The sequence below is a fragment of the Equus caballus genome, chromosome 8, assembly GCF_041296265.1.
Source record: "Equus caballus isolate H_3958 breed thoroughbred chromosome 8, TB-T2T, whole genome shotgun sequence".
In the NCBI taxonomy this organism is placed as follows: Eukaryota; Metazoa; Chordata; class Mammalia; order Perissodactyla; family Equidae; genus Equus; species Equus caballus.
In genome coordinates, this window is record NC_091691.1 from 78,533,936 (window position 1) to 78,556,004 (window position 22,069).

Sequence of the window (22,069 nt, forward strand, 5' to 3'; positions counted from 1 at the left end):
TAAGTATAACTCTCAGTGACTTGTCAAACTGCTTGACATATCCACATGCATGCATTAATTCGTGCAGATCCTGACATTTCAAAAATATTTACATCAGAAATTTTCCACCGTTATTGAGTGGGGCACTGCCATCCCTCCTGGAGGCCTGGTTAAGATGCAAACATGATTATAATAACTCTTTAATGATCTCATTTGACCCCTCACAACAACCTCAGTGAAAGAGGTAGATGAGCTATTACCCTTATTTTATAGGTGAGGAAATTCATTTCAGAGGGACTATGCTACCTGGAGAATGAAAATAGGGCTCATTAAGAGATCACAAGACATTAATGTGGATGGATGAATTTTCTCATCAGGAGAGTTTGTATTGGGAATCCCTATCAAGCTACTGTGACTGGCTATAGGAACATTTTTATGGGTAGGACCAGAAGAAGCTAGAGTCCCCGCTGGGCCAGCGCAAGACCACTATGTATTTACTACTGGTCAAAAACAAACATTACCTTCTTCTCAAATCTGTGTGAGGAGTGTTGAAAGCTTACTCAGTTGGAATTTACTGTGCTAGAAATTTACATGTGTTTTTTAAATTTAACACTTGCAACAACCCTATGAGTATCATTATCTCCAGTTTAAAAAACATCCACTTCATCAAAGAAAACCAGTTAAAAAATACAAAGGAAAGCTATAAATTAGGAGAAGGTTTTTGAAATAAATATCGCTCTCCAGAATATATAATATTACAAATCACCTAGAGAAAGAGAACCCGAAAGAAAAGTGGGCATTTTAGATTCCTCCAGGAAAACCTGTTTGTTAAGCAAATCTGAATGTCTCAGACTTAAAGCTGTAGGGGAGAATGTCATCTTTACAAAGTCTTATGGTACTGCAAAAGGAGAAAGTTAGGAAGGGGTATTTGTAGGTCTTTGAAGTCTGGGCTTAATGGTTTAAGCGGGTCTTTCACTGCAAGAAAGTGGTTGGAACAGAGCTAGATTTGATACATAGTAATTTAGAATCGCTAGACATAGACATCAAGGGTCTGAAGACAAGCCCTTTTGAGTAAACTACTGTCCTGAAAAGAGAGTTGTTTTTCCAGATGAGCAAACTGTTTGCTCAGATAACTTTGTAAGGGAGAAGTTCCTGAGGCTAACAGGGAAATTATGTTGACCTGGGCCATCGCGTCTTTTAAGTTATTTTATGTTGCACCATCTAAACAGTTATGTTGCGAGGTCTCAGTTTCAGCTCTCCTTGCCCTACACTGTTAAAGTCATTCTGCGGCCTGAGCTGGAGGATGGATCATTACCCTCTTGGGACATGATCAATCCAGATCCATATCATTGATTGAGGTGTCGTGATCATCTAGCAAGTTTCTGATAGTGGCCATTTCTACTTTTATAAATATTGAGTATTTCTGCTCTTTCTATTGGATGGTCATTGTTGGATCACTTGACAGGGTAGGGGCTGAGCATTTGAACAGCAGAGATTTGAGCAAAAAGAAGAAACACTAAGATAGATTTTTGATCCGTTTTCAGTTCACTTCTAAGCCGTTAAGTCAAGGCTACTCAAACCAAATTCCATCTCCAATGTGAAAATCTGAATCATACATAGGACCAGATATAGGAGCACTAGCCAAATTATATCATTGCTTTCTCTTCCCTGCCTTCTCATTCACTATCTGTTTCAAATATTTTTAATAATATTACACATATCAAGATATAAACACAACGTTCTTCCCCTTAGATGGCATGTATTCTGCCTTGTGAGGCCAAAACTATATCTAGGACTGCTCTGTTTTGAAGCATCATTTGTTCAATCTCATGAACTCTTCAAATGAGGTGTTCTTTGGCCCTAGAAGCATTAGCTAGCTCATTTCTTAATATGTGAACCAAATAAACACAGGATGTTTCACTTTTCAGTTCTCCTATAAATCATGAAATGAAGAAGCTTAAGGAGAAGAAAGTAGCTCAGAAATCAGTCTCAGTGGTTAAGGTTTTTCATATCAAATTAAGAACCAATTTTTCTCCTTCTTCAATTGTTACCGAGAGAGCTCATTTGCTGGAGAGGGCAAACAATTGAGCCAAAATGGACCACAGATGATATTAGGGGCTAATCTAACAGCAAGCACCAGTTTACCAAGGTAACAGATCCTTGTCCAGGTTGCAGTAATAGCCAATAGGCTGTTCACTTAAGCCACTATGTTTAGAATCCTGTAGCTGGAGGTATTCTTAATTGATACATATTCCTATGATAAGCCAATATTGTGCATCATACTTGAGAACGAAATATTCAATGCATTCCTATTATATTCTAAGATCATTCAAAGATGGCCAGTGTCTTTCTACTAGTAATACGTAATACTTATTGAGTAGCTACTATGTGCCATAAACTGAATTAATCACTTTACATATTTACTCATTTAATCTTCACATCCATCCTTTGAGGAAAAGACTATTAATATCCTCATTTTAAAGACAGAGAAAGTGATTAAGGTAATTTACTCAACCTGGCTCCAGAACTTTTTCCCCCCTCATCCAAGCCTGTTTCTTTGGTTTCCTGCACACTCAGGCCTGCATCTCCAGCCATGACTTTTGGGCCTGCAGAGCCGGTGCCATCCTGCTGCTGCGCTGTGATGCTGCAGTCCGTGAGCTTCTCTTGGATCACAGGTTTACCACGTCATTCTGAATCAGCTTCTCCGTGTGCTCAAGGATGGCCCGGGCCCCGGGCCCATACGGAGTGGAGTTGCTCATGTTGTTGCGGTCATGGTGCATATACAGTGCTCACTGCGCGTGATGAGCCCCACAAGGTCCATGGAGCCGGAGCAGCATGAAGCACAAGGGTGTCAGGTCTGTCATACACATTGGCGTCCCTGATGTGGGTCAGGTCCCCATGCAAAACAGCTTCTCCAGCTTAGTGGCTTTGGCTTCGAGTCAGTGACTGGATCTAGAAGCTGGGCAGCAGTTTGTCCTTGTCCTTACTTGAGGGGCCACACTAGGCCCTGGTCAGGCATCATCTGAGCCGCTCCCCTAGGCAGCCCAGGGCGTGACAAGGTTGAGGGGCCAGTCCATGATGGCAGTCTCCTTCTCCAGGAAGCCATGCACCTGGTCACTCCAGCACAGGGCTGCTGCAGCTCTTTCTGCTCCTCACGCTGGATACCTGCTACTTCTCGCAGGCCTTCATCTGCAGGGCGATCTCCTTCTTCTGTTGCAAAATGTACTCTAGCATGGCCTCGTGCTCATATAAGTAGCCATCTGGGGTGATGACAGGGCTGCAGAGAGAGGCAGCAGCAGTCAAAATCCTTGACAGCATCCTGCCTCAGTCGAATGTTCTGGGTCTTGTGACCGAGGCTGCTGTGTCCTTCTTCTCATGGTAAGTGTAGACAACCCCTATGGTGCAGTTTTCGCCACGCCCTGCAGCATCATCCTCACAAACCACCCCTCTTTCCTTCATGGCTTTTTCAGCTACGCCCTTCCATCAGAAAGGAACCAGAGAATTTTGTCTCATGTTAATTTAGCCAGCTCTCTCTTGATTAATATTTTCATACTATATCTTTTCCTATCCTTTTACTGTTAACCTATCAATTCTTTATATTGAAAGTTGGTAATTTATCATTCTTGCTTTTCTTCTGTTTGACAATCTCTGTCTTTTACTTGCAGTTTTTAGACAATTTACATTTAATGTTATTATTGACATGGTTGGATTTAAATTTGTCATCTTGCTAGTTGTTTTCTATTTGTCCTATCTATTCTTGGATCCTTTTTTCCTCTTTTCCTGCCTTCTTTTGGGTTAATAGAGTATTTTTTTAATGCCATTGTTCTGATAAATTCACATAAGCCTATCATGCATCTAGCTGAACAAACTCTTGTCCTTATAAAAGGGTTGTTTTTCCTAATGTGCAAACTATTTGCTTACATAAAGTAATTTGCAAGAATTTCCTGAAGATAATAGAGAAGTTATTTGTTAGGTTCAGTCTTATCTGTCTGTATGAGGCTCTTCTGGAACAAACAGCTATGTTATATTGACTGAGGTCACCTCAGCTCTCAGCACAAATAACTAAGTTTAATTTATCCCCAGAGTAGGAGAATAGATAAACTATGGCATTGTTACACACTTGAATATTAAACAGCAGTGAAAATTAATATAGAAAAAGAAATTAATGTGAAAATGATGAATCTCCAAAACAGTGAAAAAAACAAGTTAACGAATGCATATAGTATGAAATCATTCATGTAAATTCCAGAACACGTAAGTAGTAAAACTACAAATAAAAATGGAGGAATGGTCAGGGCCAGCCTGGTGGCACAGCAGTTAAGTCACACATTGTGCTTCGGTGACCTGGGATCTGCTGGTTCGGATCCTGGGTGCGGACATGGTACCGCTCATCAAGCCATGCTGTGGCAGGCTTCCCACGTATAAAGAAGAGGAAGATGGGCATGGATATTAGGGCCAGTCTTCCTCAGCAAAAAGAGGAGGACTGGCAGCAGATGTTAGCTCAGGGCTGATCTTCCTCAATAAATAGATAGATAGATAGATAGATAGAGGAATGGTGAAAACAAAATTCAGAATAGTTCCTTGCCCCTTCTTCCACAAGATAAAATAAGAGAGGAATGTGATCAGGTATTGTCACAGTAGGAGCTTCAGTATACTGCCCATTTGTTAAGACGAGTGGGCAATTCATGTTTAAACTCTGTATACGTTATGCACTTGTTATTCTTTTTTTTTTTTTTTTTCTTTTTTTTTTTTTTTATTAATGTTATGATAGATTACAACCTTGTGAGATTTCAGTTGTACATTTTTGTTAGTCATGTTGTGGGTACACCACTTCCCCCTCCGTACCCTCCCCCCACCCCCCCTTTTCCCTGGTAACCACCGATCAGATCTCCTTATCAATATGCTAATTTCCACCTATGAGTGGAGTCATATAGAGTTCGTCTTTCTCTGACTGACTTATTTCGCTTAACATAATGCCCTCGAGGTCCATCCACATTGTTGTGAATGGGCCAATTTCGTCTTTTTTTATGGCTGAGTAGTATTCCATTGTGTATATATACCACATCTTCTTTATCCAATCATCAGTTTCTGGGCATGTAGGCTGGTTCCACGTCTTGGCTATTGTAAATAATGCTGCGATGAACATAGGGGTGCAACGGACTCTTGAGATATCTGATATCAGGTTCTTAGGATAGATACCCAGTAATGGGATGGCTGGGTCATAGGGTATTTCTATTTTTAACTTTTTGAGAAATCTCCATACTGTTTTCCATAGTGGCTGTACCAGTTTGCATTCCCACCAACAGTGTATGAGGGTTCCTCTTTCTCCACAACCTCTCCAACATTTGTCGTTCTTGGTTTTGGATGTTTTTGCCAATCTAACGGGGGTAAGGTGATATCTTAGTGTAGTTTTGATTTGCATTTCCCTGATGATTAGCGATGATGAACATCTTTTCATGTGTCTATTGGCCATATTCATATCTTCTTTTGAGAAATGTCTGTTCATGTCCTCTGCCCATTTTTTGATCGGGTTGTTTGTTTTTTTGTTGTTAAGCAGTGTGAGTTCTTTGTATATTATGGAGATTAACCCTTTGTCAGATAAGTGGCTTGTAAATATTTTTTCCCAATTAGTGAGCTGTTTTTTTGTTTCAATCCTGTTTTCCCTTGCCTTGAAGAAGCTCTTTAGTCTGATGAAGTCCCATTTGTTTATTCTTTCTATTGTTTCCCTCAACTGAGGAGTTACAGTGTCCGAAAAGATTCTTTTGAAACTGATGTCAAAGAGTGTACTGCCTATATTCTCTTCCAAAAGACTTATTGTCTCAGGCCTAATCTTTAGGTCTTTGATCCATTTTGAGTTTATTTTGGTGTGTGGTGAAAAAGAATGGTCAATTTTCAATCTTTTGCATGTGGCTGTCCAGTTTTCCCAGCACCATTTGTTGAAGAGACTTTCTTTTCTCCATTGTAGGCCCTCTGCTCCTTTGTCGAAGATTAGCTGTCCATAGATGTGTGGTTTTATCTCTGGGCTTTCAATTCTGTTCCATTGATCTGTGGACCTGTTTTTGTACCAGTACCATGCTGTTTTGATCACTGTAGCTTTGTAGTATGTTTTGAAATCGGGGATTGTGATTCCGCCGGCTTTGTTTTTCTTGCTCAGGATTGCTTTAGCAATTCGCGGTCTTTTGTTGCCCCATATGAATTTTAGGATTGTTTGTTCAATTTCTGTGAAGAATGTTCTTGGGATTCTGATTGGGATAGCATTGAACCTGTATATTGCTTTAGGTAGTATGGACATTTTAACTATGTTTATTCTTCCAATCCATGTGCAAGGAATGTTTTTCCATCTCTTTATGTCATCGCCTATTTCTTTCAAGAAAGTCTTGTAGTTTTCATTGTATAGATCCTTCACTTCCTTGGTTAAGTTTATCCCAAGGTATTTTATTCTTTTCGTTGCGATTGTGAATGGGATAGAGTTCTTGAGTTCTTTTTCTGTTAGTTTATTGTTAGTGTATAGAAATGCTACTGATTTATGCACGTTAATTTTATACCCTGCTACTTTGCTGTAGTTGTTGATTATTTCTAATAGTTTTTCTGTGGATTCTTTGGGGTTTTCTATGTATAAGATCATGTCGTCTGCAAACAACGAGAGTTTTACTTCTTCGTTACCTATTTGGATTCCTTTTATTTCTTTTTCCTGCCGAATTGCTCTGGCCAGCACCTCCAGAACTATGTTGAATAGGAGTGGTGAAAGTGGGCACCCTTGTCTTGTTCCTGTCCTCAGAGGGATGGCTTTCAGCTTTTGTCCATTGAGTATGATGTTGGCTGTGGGTCTATCATATATGGCCTTTATTATGTTGAGGTACTTTCCTTCTATACCCATTTTACTGAGGGTTTTTATCATAAATGGGTGTTGGATCTTGTCGAATGCTTTCTCTGCATCTATTGAGATGATCATGTGGTTTTTGGTTTTCATTTTGTTGATGTAGTGTATCACGTTGATTGACTTGCGGATGTTGAACCATCCCTGTGTCCCTGGTATAAATCCCACTTGATCATGGTGTATAATCTTTTTGATGTATTGCTGTAATCGGTTAGCCAAAATTTTGTTGAGGATTTTTGCATCTATGTTCATCAGTGATATCGGCCTGTAGTTCTCCTTCTTTGTGTTGTCCTTGTCAGGTTTGGGGATCAGAGTGATGTTGGCTTCGTAGAATGTGTTAGGGAGTTCTCCATCTTTCTCAATTTTCTGGAACAGTTTGAGGAGAATAGGTATTAAGTCTTCTTTGAATGTTTGGTAGAATTCTCCAGAGAAGCCGTCTGGTCCTGGACTCTTATTTTTGGGGAGGTTTTTGATTACCGTTTCTATTTCCTTACTTGTGATTGGTCTATTCAGATTCTCCATTTCTTCCTGATTCAGTTTGGGGAGATTGTAGGAGTCTAGGAATTTGTCCATTTCTTCCAGGTTGTTCAATTTGTTGGCATATAGTTTTTCATAGTATTCTCTTATGATCTCTTGTATTTCATTGGTATCTGTTGTGATTTCTCCTCTGTCATTCCTGATTTTATTAATTTGCGATTTCTCTCTTCTTTTCTTGGTGAGTCTGGCTAGGGGTTTGTCAATTTTGTTAATTCTTTCGAAGAACCAACTCTTTGTTTCATTGATCCTTTCTATTGTCTTTTTTGTTTCAATATCGTTTATTTCTGCTCTTATTTTTATTATTTCCCTCCTTCTACTGACTCTGGGCCTTGTTTGTTCTTCTTTTTCTAGTTCTGTTAGGTGTCGTTTGAGGTTGCTTACGTGAGCTTTTTCTTGTTTAGTGAGGTGAGCCTGTATTGCGATGAATTTCCCTCTTAGGACTGCTTTTGCTGCATCCCAAATGATTTGGTATGTCGTGTTCTCATTTTCATTTGTCTCCAGATAATATTTGATTTCTTCTTTAATTTCTTCAATGATCCATTGTTTGTTGAGAAGCGTGTTGTTTAGTCTCCACATTTTTGCACCTTTCTCTGCTTTTTTCTTGTAGTTGATTTCTAGTTTAATAGCGTTATGATCAGAAAAGATGCTTGATATTATTTCAACTCTCTTGTATTTATTGATGTTTGCTTTGGTTCCCAAAATATGGTCAATCCTTGAGAATGTTCCATGTGCACTTGAGAAGAATGTGTAACCTGCTGTTTTTGGATGAAGTGTTCTATATATATCTATTAAGTCCATCTGGTCTAATTTTTCATTTAATTCTATTATTTCCTTGTTGATTTTCTGTCTGGATGTTCTGTCCATTGGTGTTAATGGTGTGTTGAGGTCCCCTACTATTATTGTATTGTTGTTGATGTCTTCTTTTAGTTCTATTAAGAGTTGCTTTACAAATTTTGGTGCTCCTGTGTTGGGTGCGTATATATTTATAAGTGTTATGTCTTCTTGGTGGAGAGTCCCTTTTATCATTATATACTGTCCCTCTTTGTCTTTCTTTATCTGTTTTGCTTTGAAATCTACCTTGTCTGATATTAGTATAGCGACACCTGCTTTCTTTTGTTCATTATTAGCTTGGAGTATTGTTCTCCATCCCTTCACTCTGAGTCTGTGTTTGTCTTTGGGGCTGAGGTGTGTTTCCTGGAGGCAGCATATTGTTGGATCTTGTTCTTTGATCCATCCTGCCACTCTGTGTCTTTTGATTGGGGAGTTCAATCCATTTACATTTAGAGTGATTATTGAGACGTGGGGACCTACCACTACCATTTTGTGTCTTGTTTTCCGGTTTTCTTCAGTTTCCTTTGTTTCTCGTCCCATGGTTTAATCTGTTCTGATGTAGAGCTACTACTCTCTGTTGTTGTCCTTCTACTTATCTCCTCTGCTCTTGGTTTTGTAGCCCCTTTCCTTTTTTGGATTTTTCAGGAATGAGGGTTTTCCTGAGGATTTCCTGAAGAGGAGGTTTTGTGGCAATGAACTCCCTTAATTTTTGTTTATCTGGGAAAGTTTTTATTTCTCCATCGTATTTGAAGGATATTTTCGCTGGGTAGAGAATTCTCGGCTGTAGGTTTTTGTCCTTCAGATTTTTGAATATATCATTCCACTCTCTTCTAGCCTGTAAAGTTTCTGCTGAGAAATCTGCTGATAGCCTGATGGGGGTTCCTTTGTAGGTTAGTTTCTTTTGCCTGGCTGTCCTTAATATTTTCTCCTTGTCGTTGACTTTTGCTAGCTTCACTACTATATGCCGTGGAGTTGGTCTTCTTGCATTGATAAAGTTTGGAGATCTATTGGCTTCTGTCACCTGAAGATCCATCTCCCTCACCAGATTTGGGAAGTTCTCAGCCATTATTTCTTTGAATAGGTTTTCTGCCCCTTTCTCCTTCTCTTCTCCCTCTGGTATACCTATAATCCTTACGTTGCATCTCCTAATTGTGTCTGATAATTCTCGGAGAGTTTCTTCATTTCTTTTAAGTCTTGCTTCTCTCTCCTCCTCTGCCTGCAACAATTCTATATTGCCATCTTCCAAATTGCTAATTCTTTCCTCCATATTATCGGCCCTACTGTTCAGAGCATCTAGATTTTTCTTAATCTCCTCTATTGTGTTCTTCATTTCCAATATTTCTGTTTGGTTCTTCTTTATCGTATCAAACTCTTTTGTGACATAGCTCCTGAACTCGTTGAGTTGTCGGTCAGAATTCTCTCTTAACTCAGTGAGTATTTTAATGATGGCTGTTTTGAAGTCATCATCATTTAGGTTATATATCTCATTTTCTTTGGGATTGTTTTCTGTGTATTTGTTACTTTCTTTCTGTTCTGGAGATTTAATGTATTTTTTCATATTGCTTGATGATGTTGATTTGTGCCTCCGCATGGAGATAGAGTTTAGTTGCTCCTTTCACTTGTTTCAGCTGCTGCGGTGGGGGGAGCAGCTGTTTATACTTCACCAACCAGGAACCCTGTCCGTAGTTGCTAACTGGGCCTGGGCCCCTCTTCGTAGCCACAGTGGCCCTTTGGATTCCCTCCTCTGCCGTGGGGGCCGTCACGGGGGGCTTCAGGCTGCAGGGGCCTACTGTTGTTGCCCACCTAGATGCGCTCTCTCCTTGGGGTCTGCAACGGTGTTATGGGCTTTTCCAGCGGCCAGGGGTGGGATCACTTATATTTGTCGCTCCGTTGCTGTCAGCACCCACCAAATCTCACTTGTCCTCTATGGGTCGCAGGAGAGCTATTGGCATCTTCTACAGTCTGTGGTTAGTACACCTAGCTATGCTGCTTTTGCCCTGGGGTCTTCCAGCCTTGTGGCTGGCGGCTGGGTGCCTTCTACTGGTGCTGTGCAGAGGCTTTCCCTAAGGCTTCTGTGAGCCTGTAGGGTTTCCCCCTAGGCTACTAAGCTGGGTCTCTGGAACTCTCTCCAGCCCCAGTCCTCTCCGAGATCTCCGGCAATCCCTAGCCTCACCGGGTGGGCAACGGCAGCTGGGGGTCGCCCCGTCCTCTGGGCTTCTCTCCGGGCCTCTGCCGGGAGCTCTGAATGCTCAGCGTGGCCCCTCTGCTACCGGCAGACAGAGAGTTTTGTCTGCTGCCTGGCGGAGCTCCGGCGCTTCCCCTCCGGGTCGCCGGACCCGCCTTTGAAAGTTCCCCCGCCCCGGTCCTCTCCGAGATCTCCGGCAATCCCTAGTCCCGCGGGGCGGGCAACGGCAGCTGGGGGTCGCCCCGCCCTCTGGGCTTCTCTCCGGGACTCTGCCGGGAGCCCTGAGTGCTCAGCGTGGCCCCTCTGCTACCGGCAGACAGAGAGTTTTGTCTGCTGCCTGGCGGAGCTCCGGCGCTTCCCCACCGGGTCGCCGGATGCGCCTTTGAAAGTTCCCCCGCCCCGGTCCTCTCCGAGATCTCCGGCAATCCCTAGTCCCCCGGGGCGGGCAATGGCAGCTGGGGGTCGCCCCGCCCTCTGGGCTTCTCTCCGGGCCTCTGCCGGGAGCCCTGAGTGCTCAGCGTGGCCCCTCTGCTACTGGCAGACAGAGAGTTTTGTCTGCTGCCTGGCGGAGCTCCGGCGCTTCCCCACCGGGTCGCCGGATGCGCCTTTGAAAGTTCCCCCGCCCCGGTCCTCTCCGAGATCTCCGGCAATCCCTAGTCCCCCGGGGCGGGCAACGGCAGCTGGGGGTCGCCCCGCCCTCTGGGCTTCTCTCCGGGCCTCTGCCGGGAGCCCTGAGTGCTCAGCGTGGCCCCTCTGCTACTGGCAGACAGAGAGTTTTGTCTGCTGCCTGGCGGAGCTCCGGCGCTTCCCCACCGGGTCGCCGGATGAGCCTTTGAAAGTTCCCCCGCCCCGGTCCTCTCCGAGATCTCCGGCAATCCCTAGTCCCCCGGGGCGGGCAACGGCAGCTGGGGGTCGCCCCGCCCTCTGGGCTTCTCTCCGGGCCTCTGCCGGGAGCCCTGAGTGCTCAGCGTGGCCCCTCTGCTACTGGCAGACAGAGAGTTTTGTCTGCTGCCTGGCGGAGCTCCGGCGCTTCCCCACCGGGTCGCCGGATGAGCCTTTGAAAGTTCCCCCGCCCCGGTCCTCTCCGAGATCTCCGGCAATCCCTAGTCCCCCGGGGCGGGCGTCTCTCTGGGACCCTCCGGGCGCCCCGAGCACCAGGCTGGGTCTCTCCGCCAATGGCGGGGAGAGACTCTCCCCGCGGGCTCAGGTGTGCAACTCCAAAGTTTCCCTCTGCGTTTAGGAGTAATTGCAGGGGGTTTAAGTAGGGTTCTGGTCACCTGTTTCCACCGTCGCTCCTCTGTTGTGTTCTCGCTCCTGCCCTAGATGTGTGTGGATCCTCTGGGGGCGTCCGTTGGAAGAAAGCCGCTTGCGGGTACTAGGCTGCCCGTCGGGGTCGGAGAGTTTTCACCTATATCCACATCCTCCCGGAGGAAAGTCCGTCCGCCTTCCGATGTATAGTCGCGTGGGTGTCTCAGACGTCCTGAGATGCTGTCTGGATATCCTTTGTCAAGCGATAAGTGTCCAAATAATTGTAGACTCGAAGGGCGAGAGACAAAGAGGACTACTCACGGCGCCATCTTGGAATCCTCCCCTGCACTTGTTATTCTTAAAGGTATTCATTAATTTAAGAAGGGAAAATGATAACTTGCATAGTACTCAAAACATACTCTGTCATCTTCTTCTCTTTTCAAATCAAGTATCACCTGGCATTCAGTCAACAGTAAATGGGGGCATTTTCAAATGGCCTACACACTCCAGCCCTCAGTTTTATCTCTGTAAGATAAGGAGAAACTGTTTTTATGACCACTCAAGTTCCTTACAGAAATTGAATGCTTTGATTTCATAACTATATTTGAACTTGCAAAATGCGTACTTCTTGGTTTCAGTTAATTGTTGTGTTCTAATTACTTATTTGTGATTCTAAGACTTCAATTGGGTGGAATCTTAAATAAATCTGATATGGTTTTCAGGTACATGGTAGGAATAAAGGTCAAGAAACACCTCTTGGTTTTAGTGGGTGGGTGGAAATAGCCTGCTAACCTTTCTCTTCCTATAAAAAGCTTTGTCTGGATCTGAAGATTTTTCACGTGTATAATTTTTGATGTTCTTCATGGAAGATTTGCCTTCATAAGGATTACAGCTTTCAGGATACTAGAAACTGGATTAACTCTCCTCTCTCCTTCAGTGCAGGAATTAATTAGGCTTTGATTTCTCTCTGTGTTGTTAACATTAATATCTGACACAGGAAAGATTTTTGCAAATATCTTTTTTGGCAAACTATGTTTTTCTCTGATTTTCTACAAGCCGGCATTTCCCATCTCAGAGATAGTTATGCCCATTAATCGAGGGCAGCATGTGTTTTACATGAAATCATGTACGCACAGCCATGGGGAGCTGGAAATAATTGTTAATGAACTTCAGTCACTCTGCCAGAGCACGCAGCCTCTGACATCCTGCCTTGCCCCTGTTTTTCCTCTCATTCTCCCTTAACCTAAAACCCCAAGTGGACACTTCTTAGTCTTCTCCCATTTTTCTTGCCCTCAGAATGTTCAGACTAAAGCCGCCAGGTTCAGATTGCTCATTTCCTAAAGATTTGGATTTGATGGCAAGGAAACTTAGAGGCCGGGCTATCGCATCTGACTATAGTGTGAAGTCCCCAAAGACACAGGCCTCCTGAAACCCTCTTCAGATGCTAATATTCACACAAAGTGCCTCTGGCCCCAGCTGGCCTTCACCTGCAGCCCTGACAGGCAGGAGCCTCCAGAATGAGGTCCTGGTTTCCATAAAAATAGGAAGGGCACACATGGTAAATGGCAGAGATCTAGCACATGCTATAAAATTATTTCAACTCGGCTTCCAGTCAGTTAAAACTAATTGCTGTGAACACAAAGCCCAGGCAGGAGCCCCCTTTCTCCTTTCTTTTTTGTAATTCACTTGAGACGGGGTAGCTTGAATCCTCTGCTAATGCCCACACCTACAGTTATACAATGCCATTAGATTTAAGATGCAGCCAGCGTTGGTTAATATTCAAATATTTTTTAAGCACAAGAGAAACGTGCTATGTGGGAGTGTGAAAAATATTAATGGGTCATTTAGAATTGTCCCTTGGCTTTTTTTATTTTATAGGCATACCTTGTTTAAATGTAACACTACAGTTATTATTGCTAGTCTTATGGCTGATTTTTTGCCATTGTTGTGTATAGTTTGCAGCCCATTCAGTCTACTTTCTGTAAAACAGATTTGTAAGTGAAAAGTTACTTAATTCACCAACACTTTCCAAGGTACAGTAAGCTGATTACATACAAGGCAGGAGGACTCCTGTCTTCATGCCCCTTTTTAGAGAAAAGCTGTGCAATCCTTTTCTTGTCCATCCCTGCTCTTTCCACATGGCATACTATATAGGATATCAGTGCGGAGAGCCGGGTGCTCCCTTTCCCAGATCTGAGAATTCTGCTCCAGCTTCTCCCTAGTTTGTAGGTAATTCATGAGACCCTTTGTTTAAAGAAAATTATGACTTAAAGCAATAGTTCCCTTGCTTTTTTAAGTTAGAGACCCTCTTTGATATTAAAAAAAGAAAGTATTCATTGAAGATTTCAGATGCCTTTTACTTCCTATTGCCTTGGAATATACATGGGTAATATGAATTCAATAACATCTTAAAATGAACTTATATTTAGCTAATTACAAATGCATCTTTATATATATTTGAGAATGATTGTACATATATATACAAAACATTTATTAGGTTTACAGACAGTGTTTAGTACAAGTATGGATGGATTCCAGATGCCTCTCAAAATCCTTATGACCTTTCCAGAAGTCCTCTGTCTCTTCCCTCACTTAAAGAACTAAGAATCTAGAGAGAGAAAACTCAAGTAAGGAGTCAGGAGTCTAGAGTTTTGTCTGTATTCAGATGTTTGTACGGATTTGGGCGTTTTCACCTCTCCATGCTTGTTTCCCCACTGTAAATTAAGGGTGGCTTATAACTGCCATATTTATCTCCTAGGTTGTAGTAAAAGCAACATCCAATAATAATGGCGGGAAATATGCTTTTCAAAGTATAAACCTACTATTCAGGATGCTATTATCTACTTAATTAAGGCAATATGTTTGTACTTTGACAAATGATAAGGTATATATATACATTCTCATACTGAACCAGGTAAGGAAAGCTTTGAGATTCTTTAAAAAAAAAAAATAGGGGCCAGCCCTGTGGCCAAGTGGTTAAGTCCGCATGCTCTGATTCGGTGGCCTAGGGCTTTGCTGGTTCAGATCCTGGGCATAGACCTAGCACTGTTCATCAAGCCATGCTGAGGCGGTGTCCCACATAATGAGCCATAAGGACCTACAACTAGAATATACAACTATGTACTAGGGGGCTTTGGGGAGAAGAAGAAGAAAAAAAAAAAAGATTGGCAACAGATGTTAACTCAAGTGCCAATCTTTTAAAGAAAAGAAAATACAACGCTAAAATTAAGAATTGGTTTAATCTCAAAATGCCTTAAAAGTGGCCATACTATTTTTCCTAAAATTCTTTAGACCTCAGAAGAAAGACAGTTCAATGAAAAGGACCCAAAACTACTTTTCTTTTCCAATTTGCCCATAGTCAAAAAACATATGTTAAGCACATGCTTCCTGCCAGGATAGTGCTTGATGCTCAGGATCAGAAATAGCTGCATTTAAATCTGTCTGTAGACCAGATAATTCCTACAACAAATATTTCTCCTTTATTCACCCTTTCTTTCTTGTGCTTCCTGTTTTGCCCCTACTTTTCCCAGTTTTTTTCCTTAGGGAACAGGTGAACACTTATGAAATTTTAAGTATTAAATTTGGCTACTTATTGTTTGTAGATCCAGGTTTGATAAGTTCCAGGAATAATAATGCTCTTGTTAATGCAGTTGAGGTTTGACTTGTTTATTCTTTGGGGTTTTATGTCATCGTTATCCACTAGAAGGAAGAATATGTTACTTTGCATGTTAAAACGAAGTAGTTAGTTCCCTTATTAACATCAATTTTATTAAGTAAACAAATAGAGAAATGAATAAATGGGAAAAATCCATATTTCCAGCAGATTCAGCTTAAATGACTCTCTCTTAAATTTCACCTAAAAATAATATTGGCATTAATTAATATCTAGCTTAAACCCAGACTTTTACCTTTATATATATATATTTTTTTACGCTGTTTAATTATTAGTCTTTCATCCAGTGTGTCATTATTAGAGACCTCCTTCATGAAAAAATGAGGGATTCTGTAAAGTTGTAGGTAGATTTTCTTTGTTGGTTGATTGGTAAATTGAATGTTAGTTTCCCATTGAAATTCCGAAGTTATTTTATTTCATTTAAGATTTATCTTTCTTCAGCGACTTGTCCCCCCACTGCTTGTAGTTCTGCAGCGAGCCGGCAGACTGCAAAAGGAGACAGGCCTCTCTGGTTCTCTGTAACAGTAAAGTCGCCAATGGTTTGGGGGAGAAATGGAAAAATGTCAGGGGTGAGTAGGTGGTGACTTAGCACTGGCACAAAGGAGTGAGTTATACCATAAATAAGTATTCAATATTTGGCAACTATGGACAATAGCATCATTTGCTTAGAGGGAGAAAACAGTAGGGCCCTATCAGGATGCTCTGTGGCATACTTGTGCAGAGGATAAAACTTCTTTAACAAATGTATGGTTAAATTATAAAAACCACTTCTTCCCGGAAGATGGAGTAGATATTCTTTTCCCTATCCTCGTGTGAAATACAACCCCAAACCCTGGACATTATTGTGGTGGAAGGCCTGAAATTAAGATTCAATATTATCTGCCTTAACATCTGAAACCAGGAGGGCCTCGAAAGACCTAACCATGAGTTCCCCTGCTCTCACCAGATGTGCTGTCCACCCAGCAGGAAAGGCTCCCCACCAGCTCATTCGCTATCAGCCAGACCAGCTGTTCTCTACCTGGCCTCAACCTAACGGATTTCACTTCCCTCACAGCCTGCAAAATTATTCAAGCAAGCCAATCACATCCTTTCCTGAGAACCAGGATCACCTCACTCCATAGAATTCCTGGTTCCCATGGGAGGATGTGATTGGCTTGTTTGAATAATTTTCAGACTGGGAGGGGCCTGCCTCTCACAGCCTCTTCTGGTTCACTCTCTTCCCGATTGCAGCTTCCATGTGATCTGTATGGCATCTAGGAATTTTGAGAGTCAAGGAATAGCATGGTAGTGAGTTCACTGGGTTTTCTTTCTGTCTCATATATCTCAGACTTGGAGTTGAAGAAGATAGCAGCTGGAAACACAATGGGTGGAGGGAAAAAAAAAGCTGCAACCAAAGCCTTTTCTCTATAGTCCCAGAAAAGGGGGCAGACTGGTAGTGTTACCAAAACCGAAGAGGGTTCCTTCCTGGTGAGTTAAATCAGACTCTACACCAGAAGTGGTTGTCTCACAAAGTAAAGTGTATTTGTGGCAAATAGGAGACCATGAGGAATCATTTCCAAAGTCGTGGTGTCCCCAAACAAAGAGAAGCAGGGACATTTATTTCGGATGGGGAATGAATATTCAAAAGGGAGAGGTGAGTATTCGCTTGCGCAGGCTCCGTTGGAAACATGCTTCTACATACATTGCAGGTTATGGTAATAAGGCCTGAGCTCCTCCTGGAAAGATCTTAGCATCAAAAATAAGGCAAAGGTCGTGGGCGGAGCTCTTGTGGTGAGACTTGGTCTGGTTCAGGGAGGTTGGTGATTGCATCTTCTTAACATAACAAAAGGAAAAAGAACAATTTGGAAAAACAGTTAAAATATCCAAACCCACCCTTGAGTTCCTGGTTCCAACTAGTCAGTGATAGTAAAAGAAAAATATTTAGACAATGACCACTGTTATGGTCAAACTCCATGGAAAAAAAAAGTGTGGCTCCCATCCCCCCACATAGCAGTAAAATCTGAGTGAGGAACCTAGACTTCCACTCTCACCAGGCTGTGATGAGGCACACAGACTTGCTTGCCAGAGCGGTGTCAGAGAAAGCTGAGTAGGGAGCTGGGCCTGTCATAGCTGCTGAGTGACAACAACCCAGACCCCCTTGCAGTATTAGTGGAGACCATGTGGTGGCTCTGAACTTCCACTCACCTCCACCCAGCAGTAACTAGGGGAACCTCCCACTTTGACAAGGATGGTATCAAGAGAGGTCTGATAGGGGCCTAGAACTCAAATCTGCACCCAACAATACAAGGAGCCCCTCTGACCCTTTGTTATTGATGGACACCCAGCAAAGAACCTGGAATTCTACCCACATGTGACATTAATATAGAAGCACCAGTCTTTCTCTTCTGCAGTGATGTCAGTAAGCTGAAGCAGAAGATTTAGATAAGAACCAGAGTCTATTTTTTTTTTGAGAAAGATTAGCCCTGAGCTAACTACTGCCAATCCTCCTCTTTTTGCTGAGGAAGACTGGCCCTGAGCTTACATCCATGCCCATCTTCCTCTACTTTATATGCAGGATGCCTACCACAGCATGGCTCTTGTCAAGCGGTGCCATGTCTGCACCCGGGATCTGAACCGGTGAACCCCGGGCCGCCGACAAGCGGAATGTGCGCACTTAACTGGGCCGGCCCAGAACCAGAGTCTTATAACACAATAACATAACCCCAAAAGTCCAGGTTTCAATGCAAAATCAATCATTATGAAAAAGAACCAGGAAAAGTTCAACCCTAATGAAAAATGACAATTATTAAATGTCAGCAGTGATGTCAACATATGATTATATCAATTGATGCAGAAATAGCATTTCACAAAATTCAACATCCATTCATGATACAAATTCTCATTAAACTAGGAATAGAGGGGAACTCCCCCAACCTGATGGACAGTATCTACAAAACCCCTAAAGTTAATATTATCCTTAACAGTGAAAAACTGAATGTTTCCCCACTAAAATGAGAAATAAAGCAAGGTTGTCTGCTTTCACTGCTCTTATTCAAAAAAAGCACTGGAAGTTCTGGCCATTACAACAAGGCAAGAAAAGGAAATCAAAGGCATAAAGATATGAAGGCTAGATAAAACTATCCTTAATGGTCAGTGACATGATGTTCTATGTAGAAAATCTTACAGAAAAGAACAAAAACAACTCCTAGAGCTCATAAGTGAGATCAGAAAAGTTGTAGAATACAAGATAAACATGAAAATTAATTTTATTTCTGTATAATAGCAATGAACATGTGGATACTGAAATTAAAAATATGATGCCATTTATAATTCCTAAAAAAAAAGAAATACTTAGATGTAAACCTAACAAACATATACAGGACTTATATGCTCAAAATTACAAATTGGGGGTCTGCCCTGTGGCCAAGTGGTTAAGTTTGTTCACTCTGCCTTGGCCACCCAGAGTTTCACCAGTTCGGATCCTGGGCGTGGACCTAGCACTGCTCATCAAGCCATGCTGAGGTTGCATCCCCCACAGCAGAACTAGAAGGACATACAACTAGAATGTACAACTATGTGCTAGAGTGTCTTGGAGGAGAAGAAGAAGAAGAAGAAAAAAGAGAAGATTGGCAACAAATGTTAGCCCAGGTGCTAACCTTTAAGAAAAAAAAGGACTACAAATTGCTGATGAAAGAAATCAAAGATGAACTAAACAAATGGAGAGGTGCGCCATGTTTATAGATTGGAAAACTCAACATAGCAAAGATTCCAATTCTTCCCAAATTGATATACAGGTTTAATACAATTCCTTTTAAAATCCCCCCAAGATTTTTTGGTGACAGAGAAACAAAATATTCTAAAATTTAAGTGTAAAGGTAAGGAATTAGAATGGCTAAAACTTTGAAAAAGAAGAATAAAGTGGAAAGAATTAGTCTACTTGATTAATAATAGCTTAATAATCAAGACTACTTGGAGAAGGTTTGGATAAGTAAATCAGTGAAACAGACTAGAGGACTCAGACATAGACCAGATAAATATGCCCAACTGATTTTTCATAAAACTGCAAAAGCAATTCAGTGGAAGAAAGATAGCCTTTGTAACAAATGGCACTAAAGCAATTGGACATCCATAAGCAAGAAAATAAAGCCTCAACATCATACCTCATAAAAACTGAACTCAAAATTTATCACTAATTTAAATATAAAATGTAAAACTATAAAAATTTTTTTTCAAAAACATAGAAGAAAATCTTCAGGATCTAGGGCGAAGCAAAGAGTCTTAGATTTGACACCAAACGTATCACCCATAAAAAGAAAAATTGATATATTGGATTCTTCACCAAATTAACAACTTTTGCTCCCATGAAATAAGCTGTTAAAAGGATAACAAGAAACTATGAGTAGGGAGAAAATATTTACAAACCACTATCCAACAAATGACAAGCATCTAGAATATATAACTTTCAAACCTCAGTAGTAAAAAACCAAATAAACTAGAAAATGGGCAATAGTATTGAAGAGCCATTTCTCCAAACACGATGTAAACATGACACATAAGTACAAGAAAATATATTTAACATCATTATCCATCAGGGAAATGCAAATTAAAACCATAATAAGATATCACTACCTACCTATCAGAATGACTATAATAAAAAATAGTGACAACACCAAATGCTAATGAGGATGCAAAGAAACTGTATCCCTCATATATCGTTGGGGAGAACGTAAAGTGGTATAGCCATTCTGGAGAACAATTTGACAGCTTCTTAAAAATCTAAAAATGCAATTACCATATGACCCAGCAATTGCACTCCTAGATGTTTATTCCTCAGAAATGAAAAAAACTTATGCTTATACAAAAAAACTCATAAAAACATTCATAGCTTTTTTTGTAATAGCTAGAAACTGGACACAACCCAGTTGTCTTTCAATGGATGAATGGTTCAACAAACTGGTACATCCATACTATGGAATATTATACAGCAACAAAAAGCAACGCATTGATGATACATATAACAACTTGGATGAATCTCCAGAGAATCATGTGTGAGCAAAAAGTCAACCCCGAAAGATTACACAGCATATGATTCTCTTTATATAGCTTTCTTGAAATGACAAAATTATCAAAATGGAGGTCAGATCAGGGGTGGAGGAGAGTTGTAGAAGGGAATGTAAGGGAAGTAGGTGTGGCTATAAAAGGGCAAGATGAAGAATCTCTTGTAATGGATATGTCCTGTACCTTGACTGCATCAATGTCGACATCCTGGTTGCGATATTGTACTATAGATTTAGAAGATGTTATTATTGGGAGCATCAGGGTGAAGGGGATATGAAATCTCTCTGTACTGTTTTACAGCTGCATAAGAATATACAATTATCTCCAAATTAAAAGTTTAAATAATTATAAATAACTGGCTGTCTCCTCCTATAATTTTTACATAAGCTACTATATGATTACACAAAGATAGCTGTGAAACTGCAAAATGGTCTTCACTGTATTGTATTAATCTCCATGTACAGAATTTCTTTTTTTTTTTTTCGCTGTTGCTCAGTGTTTTTCCTGGGGAAGCTTGGCCCTGGGCTAACATCTGTTGCCAATCTTCCTCTTTTTTTTCTCCCCAAAGCCCCAGTACACAGTTGTAAATCCTAGTTGTAAGTCATTCCAGTTCTGTGTGGGATGCTGCTACAGCATTGATGAGTGGTGTGTAGGTTGGCACCCAGGATCTGAACCAACAAACCCAGGACCGTCGAAGTGGAGCACGTGAACTTAACCACTCGCCTCCGGAGCCAGCTCCTAGAATTTCTTCATGATCCCAGTTTGTAGTTGTCTTGGGTAAGTTTTTAAAATTCATGTTTCTTCTGGGTTCTTAAGGTCGATGCTATCTTTCTTACAAATGATACACACTTGATGAGTATGATAATGCTTTCATGGGACACCATCTATTAGAGGAAGAGCCAGTGAAGTTCTCACAGGCTGGGCAGCCTTTCACCTTCATGCCACTGGAACGAGTCTCAGTGGGAAGTAATGAGGTTCATTTGAAACCATCATTTAATAGTAATAATAAAAAGAAAGCTCAGAGGCATGGAACTTAAAGCCCATTCATCATATCAGTAAACAACATTCGCATTTAAAAGGGACCTCCTGTTTTTGCCCATTAAGTGCACACCAGAGGCTCTGTTAGCTTGTGATTTATCACCTCACATTTTCAGGCTTCCCTTTTCTTTAAATACATGGCTAGTTCAAATCCCAAATCAATATGCGTGGTGGTGGTGTACTGAATTTGAGGCGAGCGGCAAAAAGAAAAAAATAGTCATGAGACACAATTTTGTAATCTTTCACTGAATGACATTCTTACTAAAAGGTTCGAGATAACAAGATACAAGTTTTCCTGTTTTCTTTCTCCTCCAAAATTTAGCACCAGGAGTTTCAAAGTCATTCCAAAGATAAGACCACAAACATTTGGTACAGTGAGCTCGGTGATGCTATTTCATGCCTCTATGCCTTTGGTTATGCTACTCCCTTGGCCTGGATTGCTATTGTCTTTTCTTACCTGGCTAACTCAAATTTATCCTTATCTCAATTAAATTATCTCAGATTAATTGCTCACCTATTCCTCCAGGAAGTCTTCCTGGACGGCTCGAGGATGGGGCAGATTCCTTCTCTTTCTCTTGGTACCACGGCTTACATATATCAGAGCATTTTATCATATTGCGTGGAAACTATCTCCACTAAGCTAAGCCTTGAACAGAGGAGCTGT

At 41.4% G+C, this 22,069-nt stretch overlaps 1 pseudogene; it reads right to left on the reverse strand.

Annotated features, from left to right (window-relative positions):
- Positions 1-2,648: 2,648 nt before the first annotated feature.
- Positions 2,649-22,069, reverse strand: part of LOC100069919 (nitric oxide synthase-interacting protein pseudogene) — a 31,259-nt pseudogene continuing 11,838 nt past the window's right edge.